General features: G+C 36.2%; 1 long non-coding RNA gene across 5 annotated transcripts; it reads right to left on the reverse strand.

The window, feature by feature from the left end:
• Positions 1-231: 231 nt before the first annotated feature.
• LOC113333904 lies at positions 232-7,206 on the reverse strand. 5 transcript variants are annotated; one of them, XR_003352417.1, is made up of 6 exons: positions 6,984-7,206; positions 5,981-6,384; positions 5,164-5,271; positions 3,641-4,059; positions 2,581-2,765; positions 232-785 (listed from the first exon to the last, which is right to left on the reverse strand). It is a non-coding gene; the product is annotated as an uncharacterized LOC113333904 (long non-coding RNA). The 5 variants fall into 5 exon arrangements; XR_003352416.1 differs by having other exon boundaries at positions 2,612-2,765; positions 3,641-4,134; XR_003352415.1 differs by having other exon boundaries at positions 232-851; positions 2,612-2,765; positions 3,641-4,134.
• Between the last annotated feature and the right edge of the window lie 473 nt (positions 7,207-7,679).

Consider the following 7,679-nt stretch of genomic DNA (forward strand, 5'->3'; position numbering starts at 1 on the left):
CTCTATCGCTGGTGATATTCTCTTTATCTCCACCGATATTCTCTTTATCTCTGAGTAATTTTATATATATATAAATTCTCCTTCTCTCATACTTTTTCATTATTCTTTTATATTTAAAGGGTCCTACTGATTATACTAATACTAAAACTTTTATAAATACCCCACCACACAAACACAAATATATTTTTTATTCATTAGGGTCCCACCCAACACAATTAAATAGTATAAGTTTTTAATCAAGTTTGACATATCTACTGTAATGGGGAAACTCATTTGCCATGCCACCTGGTACGCCAAACAACATTTTTTTGGCATACCCATAGGAATAGGCCTAATATAGAACTGTGAGTGCCACACCAACCACTAATGCTATCAATAATAAGGGAGCTTGCTGATATTCATTCAAGTTTAGATTTGTTAAAAGGTTCAGGTATAGAGAATAGGAATTTACGGCTAATAAGCCACTGCACAAAGAGGCAAGTAACCTCATTTGGACTGCCCTTCCAGTTTTACAATGCCCATATAAGTGACCTACATGTAACAGCATCGAGTTCAATCCATTCCCCAGTTAAATTGTTGCACTAACAACCCCTTGATCTGTGTAATTGAAAGTAATAGTCTCATCGCCAGGATTATAACCCCGTGAGGTCTAAGAATTGCTGCAGAGGTTTGAGAAATTGCTCAGGGTTCCACACCAATCTATAAACATGCTCCATCATTTGTTCTTATGCTCCCTATTGCTGACACCTGAAAGTTTCTTGGGTGTAACATCGCCACTGAAAGTTCTACAATTCAAATGATTCCTGATGATGTTAAGGACTTGTTTGGTCAAAGAGAGAAGACTCATCAAACTGCATGCCATTCAGCAATTATTTTAAACTAATCAGTACATAAAAACACAAACGAAACGAGCACCATCCTTCCTGCGACTCTACAGTAAACGGTCTGAATTACAAAACAATGATGCTGAAAGAAAGAAATGCAAGACATTGTTTCTTACTGTAAAAGTAAAGGCAAACAATCTTTATTGCAATCTCATTAAAAGCTTAATAACTTAAAACCTTTCCAGAATTACGCATTTCAGAATCCAGAGTTATGAAATAGAGATGAACAAGTTGCTCTTCAAAGTTCAAAATCAGAAGAGACCTTTGGAATACTAGTTCTGATCCAAGTGGCAAAAGTACGAATGATACGGATACCCTCTACAACATAATATAAATCCAAAAGACCAAAGACGAATTCTATCTATGTAAGAAGAACATAGTTCTTATCACTGTTCTTAAAACTATGTCTTGTTCCTGACATCTATGCAATTCAAGTAAGAAGGAAAATGAATAAGAAAGTTTGTTTAATAGAAGTTCCGGTAGCTGAATATATTTATAGGGTACCTTATGTTTTTAGGGTATAAGAGAAAGCTAGATAGATGACCTAACGGATGGGGACGTTGATGGATATCTAGATCAAATCTCAAACATCTCCTAGCCCAACCGTTGGATCGTCTATCTAACTTTCTCTTATGTACCCCTAAAGACATAAGGTGCACCAAAATACAGAACTTTATATAGAGGCCTATGAGGTCATTACCACCAACATAGAGCAACAAGGCATGCAAGATTTCACATGAAACAAAAGGTTGAAAAAATGAACACCCTTAAATGTCTATGAAGGTGATGCGATCTTGATCGAAAAGCCCGAATCCATCTTAAAACTCTTCATATGGCAACAAAAGGTACAGAATGAGTGTGTCCTTAGTGATTACTTACTTACCAACAGGGGCTAGCTCAGTTGGCAAACCCAGTGCAAGCAACAATTTTAACAACAGCATTTCGTGTTCTATGACTAGCTTAGGTAACCAAAAGGATAACTCGTAAATTAAGCTCATACTTTAGACTAAGAGTCTTTCATGGGAAAAAGCGAGCATAAGACCACAACCATGAGGCAAAAGTGTATATCTACAATAAGCGGTCTGAATTGCAAAACAAGGATGCTAAAAGAAAGAAATGCGAGACATTGTTTCTTACACTAGGAGTAAAGGCAAACAATCTTGATCACAATCTCATTAAAAACTTAATATCTTAAGACCTTTCAGAATTACACATATCAGAATCCAGAGTTATGAAATAGAGATGACCAAATTGCTCTTCAAAGTTCAAAATCGAAGAATACCGTTGAAATACTAATTCTGATCCAAGTGGCAAAAGTGCGAATGATATGGATACCCTCTAAAACATATTAATATAAATCCAAAAGACCAAAGACGAGTTCTATCAATGTAAGAAGAAGATAGTTCTTGTCACGGTTCTTTTTCTTCTTCTTTTTTTTTTTTGAAGCATCACTGTTCTTAATACTATGTCCTGTTCCTGACATCCGAAAGTTTCTTAACTTATGCAATTCAAATGATTCCCGATAATGTCAGACTTGTTTTATTCGGAAAAGGGTGAAAAGACTAATGAAACAACATAAAAACCTATACATATATCACATAACCTAATCTTACTCTTCAAATTATAGTCCAAATTATTTGAAGGAACTCTAAAATCAAACAAATGAATAAATAGACCAAGTAAAAGCAATAAATACCTAAAATAAAATCAGAGAATGAAGAGTTAACCTTGCTACTGGTTAACTTGCGTTGGATGGGAGGTGCACAAAATACCCCAACTTGATTGGGACAAAAGGCTCTGTTTTCAGTTTTTCGTTTCTTGAGGTGCATCATCCACACACAGCTCCATGTACCACAACTCTGGAAGTGACTCATGGAAACACTGCACAGACACAAAAACAATTATGAGCCTACAATCAAACAACTGGAAATTTGAGATCCAAGTAAGAAGGAAAATGAATAAGGAAGTTCTGATAGTTGAATATATTTATAGGGTACCTTGTGTTTTTAGGGTATAAGAGAAAGCTAGATAGATGACCTAACGGATGGGGACGTTGATGGATATCTAGATCAAATCTCAAACATCTCCCAGCCCAACCGTTGGATTATCTCTCCATCTTTCTCTTATGTACCCCTAAAGACATAAGGTGCACTAAAATACAGAACTTTATATAGAGGCCTATAAGGTCATTACCACCAACATAGAGCAACAGGGCATGCAAGATTTCACATGAAACAAAAGGTTGAAAAAATGAACACCCTGAAATGTCTATGAAGGTGATGCGATCTCGATCGAAAAGCCCGAATCCATCTTAAAACTCTTCATATGGCAACAAAAGGTACAGAATGAGTGTGTCCTTAGTGAAAACTTACTTACCAACAGGGGCTAGCTAAGTTGGCAAACCCAGTGCAAGCAACAATTTCAACAACAGCATTTCGTGTTCTATGACTAGCTTAGGTAACCAAAAGGATAACTCGTAAATTAAGCTCATACTTTAGACTAAGAGTCTTTCATAGGAAAAAGCTAGCATAAGACCACAACCATGAGGCAAAAGGCTGGGGAATTACATTAGACATCACCAGTTTATAGCTCTGAAGTTAAGGACCATGGTCTCATTTTGTTATATTTTGTACACGAACTGCGAATCAACATGGCTTACTTTCTATGGTATTAAAATACTGCAAATCAGGCAACCAAATTTATAGAACTGGGTAAAAAGAAAGAAACTAAAAGTAATATAGAACTGAGAGCCATACCCATAACTAACGAAACCTATGTCCAATAAGCCACTGCAAAATAATATGAATCTGCATGTCTTCATCTTGGCACGAGTGATCACATTTGGACTGCAGTTCCATTTCACAATCTCCGTCTGGAACCGTAGAGCAAGACTGACTTTCCCCATTCCAAAATATCCACATATAAGTGCCCCATGTGCAACAGCATCGAGTTGAATTCCCATTCTGAGTGAAATTCTTGGACACCCAGGCCCTTGATTAGTGTTATCGAAAGTAACAGTCTCATGAGTCGGGATCGTAATCATAACCCCCCTGAGGTCTGAAAAATTGCTCCAGGTTCCACACATCAATCTACGAACATGCTCAACCATTTGTTTTCACACTCCCTGTTGATGACATCCAAAAGTTTCTTGAAGGTAGCATTGTCATTTAAGCTTCTGCAATTCAAATGATTCCCCATAATGTGAAGACTTGTTTTGTCAAAGAGAGAAGACTAATCAAGCAGCATTCCCCTTCAGCAATTAATTTAAACTAATCAGTGCATAAACACAAAGAAACCGGCAGCATCTTGAATCTCTAGTCTATAGTATACAGAACTGAATAACAAAACAAGGATGCCAAAAGAAAGAAATGAGACACAATGTTTTAATCCAATGGCAAAGGGGGACGATTTTGATCATAATATCATAAATAACTTAAAACCTATCTAAAATTACCATATCAGAATCCAAATTTATGAAAAGTAGATGAACAAATTGTTCTTCAAACTCAAAAGAATACCTTAGAAATACTAGTTCTTATCCAAGTGCCAAAAGTGTGAATGATACGCATACTCTCTACAACATAATATATAATTATAAATCCAAAAGACCAAAGAAGAATCTACCAATGTGACCAGAACATAGTTTTTACCACTGTTTTTAATACTATGTCTTGCTGTGACAACTGAAACTAAGGGTTTCTCAATTACACATGCAATTCTTTACCAACACCCTTTTATTCATAGATATATTACACAGACACATCATATTTACACTCATCTACAAAGCAAATACTGGAAACTCAAATCCAGAAACTAATAAAATGAAATTTGCCCTAGCAGTGTAACGCAATGTTCATAATATTAGGCATTATTCGTACTATTGGGCATCTTTAACCCTCTCTAAAGCATGACATTTGAGTCAATTACATTTATATGTAGATTTAATCCCAGTTTGTTTTTTTGTTGACTCGGGGTCTAAATTTGACTTGGCTTCAGTTAGTTGTCTGAGACAAACGTCAGCTCGTATATTTTTTTTTTCGTTTTCTCTATGATTATTCCAAGCAAAATTACTACTTGAGAAACCTATGTCTTATAAAGCTGACCTTTTTAATAATCTCATGCTTAACATCTTAAATTATAGTCCAGATTAACATCATTTCATTAATAAAGTGCAATCGCATTACCAAAATTTGAAGGAACTGTAAAATAAAACAACGGAATAAATAGACCAAGTAAATGCACTAAAAGCCCTAACAAAAGTCAGGAATGAAGAGTTTACCTTGCTACTGGTTACTTTGCGCTGGATGGGAGGTTACTCATCAACACACAACTCCATGTACCACAACTGGAAGCGACTAATGGAACTGCGAAGTGAATCATGGAAACACTGCACACACAAAAACAATTATGAGCCTACAGATCAAACAACAGAAAATTTGAGATCTGAGTAAGAAAGTTTGTTTGATAGAAGTTCCGAAAGCTGAATATATTTATAGGAGGCCTTTATGTTCTATAGGAGGCCTTTATGTTTTTAGGGTATAAGAGAAAGATAGATAGATCATCTACCTAACTTTCTCTTACATACCCTAAAAACATAAGGTACCCTATAAATATAATCAGCTGCAATAAGGTACATTAAAATACAGAACTTTATCTAGAGGCCTTGAGGTCATCACCACCAACAATTTTAATAACAGCATTTCGTGTTCTATGACTAGCTTAGGTAACCACAAAGATAACTTGTAAATTAAGCTCATACTTTAGATTAAGGGTTTTCCATAGGCAAAAGCTAGCATCAGACCACAACCTTGAGGCAACAGTGTATATCTGGGGAATTACATTAGACATCACCAGTTTATAGCTCTGAAGTTATGGACCATGGTCCCATTTCATTGTATTTTATACAACAACTGCGAATCAACAAGGCTTACTTTCTATGGTATTAAAATGCAAATTGGACAACCAAATTCATAGAACTCGGTAAAAAGAATGAGAGCCATGTCAGTAATGCTATCAATCATTAGAGCTTACTGGTAATTTCTTCAGCTTAAATAAATAAATTAGTCAAAAACAAGAGATACACAATAAAAACTCACGTCCAATAAGCCACTGCAGAATAATACAAAACTGCATGTCTTCATCTTGGCATAAGTGATCACATTTGGACTGCAGTTCCATTTCACAATCTCCCTATGCAACTCTAGAGCAATACCAACCTTCCCCGTTCCACAATATCCACAAATAAGTGCCCACGTGCAACAGCATCGAGTTGAATTCCCTTTCTGCGTGCAATTCTTGCACACCCAGGCCCTTGATCAGTGTTATGGAAAGTAAGTCAGGATCGTAATCATAACCCCCCTGAGGTCTGAAAAACTGCTGTAGATGAAAATTTGCTCCAGGTTCCACACATCAAACTATAAACATGTTCCGGCATTTGTTCTCCTGCTCCCTGTTGCTTACATCCAAAAATTTCTTGAAGGTAGCATCGTCACCTAGGCTTCTGCAATTCAAATGATTCCCGATAATGTTTAAGACTTGTATTTTCAAAGAGAAAAGGCTAATCAAGCAACATTCCCTTTCAGCAATCAATTTAAACTAATCAGTACATAAACACAAAGACATGAGCAGCATCTTGAATCTCTAGTCTATAGTAAACAGAACTGAATAACAAAACATGGATGCCAAAAGAAAGAAATGAGAGACATTGTTTTAATCTAATGGCAAAGGGGGGCGATATTGATTATAATATCACAAATAACTTAAAACCTATCTAAAATTACACATATCAGAATCCAAATTTATGAAAAGTAGATGAACAAATTTGCTCTTCAAACTCAAAAAATACCTATAAAATACTAATTCTGATCCCAACTGCCAAAGAAGAATCTACCAACGTGACCAGAACATGGTTCTTACCACTGTTCCAAATACCATGTCTTGTTGTTACAACCAAAACAAAGGATTTGTCAACTGCACATGCAATACTTTACTGACACCCTTTTATTCATAGATAAATTACACAGACACATCATATTTACACATCATAGCAAATACCGACAACTCAAATCGAACAAAATGAAAAAAAGTAAGATCAATTACCTTAAACTTGAGGTTCAACTGATTCTCTCGTTTAAGGTTCGACGAATTCTTATTACGGTTTTATCAATAAAAACTAAAACCCTTAACAAGATAACGGGTTTCATCTTCGTTTGGCAGTTTCACTGGAATGTTGAGAGTAGTAGGAACGATTTTAAAGAAGTGAGAGATAAAGATTGAAGAATCTGAGAAAGAATGTTGACAGTAATTTTTGAGATCTGATTCTGAACAAGAAGATAAATGAAAAAGAAGTGATTCTGACAATAATCTGACAATAATCTAGTTTGGCCAGATTCACATGAGGGCCGAACTAGGTCGAGGAACGATTTTTTGGGACCATGGTTTTTTTTTTGGACCATGATTTTATTAGGCCACCTTTTCTATAATGATATGGGGTGTCCTAAAACGTTGAAATGACTAACCTACCCTTAACCTAATTTAATTTAAAACCAACCTAATAACCACCTATATATATATAATCACCACCTCCTCCCACCACCACCTCCCACCACCGCCGATTACCACCACCACCACCTTCGATTATCACAACCACCGATTACCACCACCACCGCCCACCACTGCCGATTACCACCACCACCACCTCCGATTATCACCACCACCAACCACCGATTACCACCACCACCTCCTCCCACCACCACCACCGCCTATTTAAGAAATGTAACAACATCAATGCAATCA

This window comes from Papaver somniferum, unplaced genomic scaffold, assembly GCF_003573695.1.
Source record: "Papaver somniferum cultivar HN1 unplaced genomic scaffold, ASM357369v1 unplaced-scaffold_135, whole genome shotgun sequence".
Taxonomy (NCBI): Eukaryota; Viridiplantae; Streptophyta; class Magnoliopsida; order Ranunculales; family Papaveraceae; genus Papaver; species Papaver somniferum.